The sequence below is a fragment of the Ornithorhynchus anatinus genome, chromosome 7, assembly GCF_004115215.2.
Source record: "Ornithorhynchus anatinus isolate Pmale09 chromosome 7, mOrnAna1.pri.v4, whole genome shotgun sequence".
NCBI lineage: Eukaryota > Metazoa > Chordata > Mammalia > Monotremata > Ornithorhynchidae > Ornithorhynchus > Ornithorhynchus anatinus.
The window spans coordinates 4,042,651-4,042,875 of record NC_041734.1 but is presented as its reverse complement, the minus strand read 5'-3'; positions in this window follow the sequence as shown (position 1 = coordinate 4,042,875).

Genomic DNA, 225 nt, shown 5'->3' with positions numbered 1-225 from the left:
GCGGAGTCTCGCGAGCTTTCGCGGGGAGTCTCGCGAGGTTCCGGAGCGAGCCAGCCTCCCCCCCCCCCAGGAGGGCCGAGGGCGCCGCGGAGGCTGCTGGGAGGAGTGCCCTTGGCCACTCTTAGTGAGGGAGGACAAGGCCCCCCAGAGCCCCTGTTCTGACAAATAATAATGATGATGGTGTCTGTTAAGAAATTACTAAGAGCTTAGGCCAGTGTTATGCAC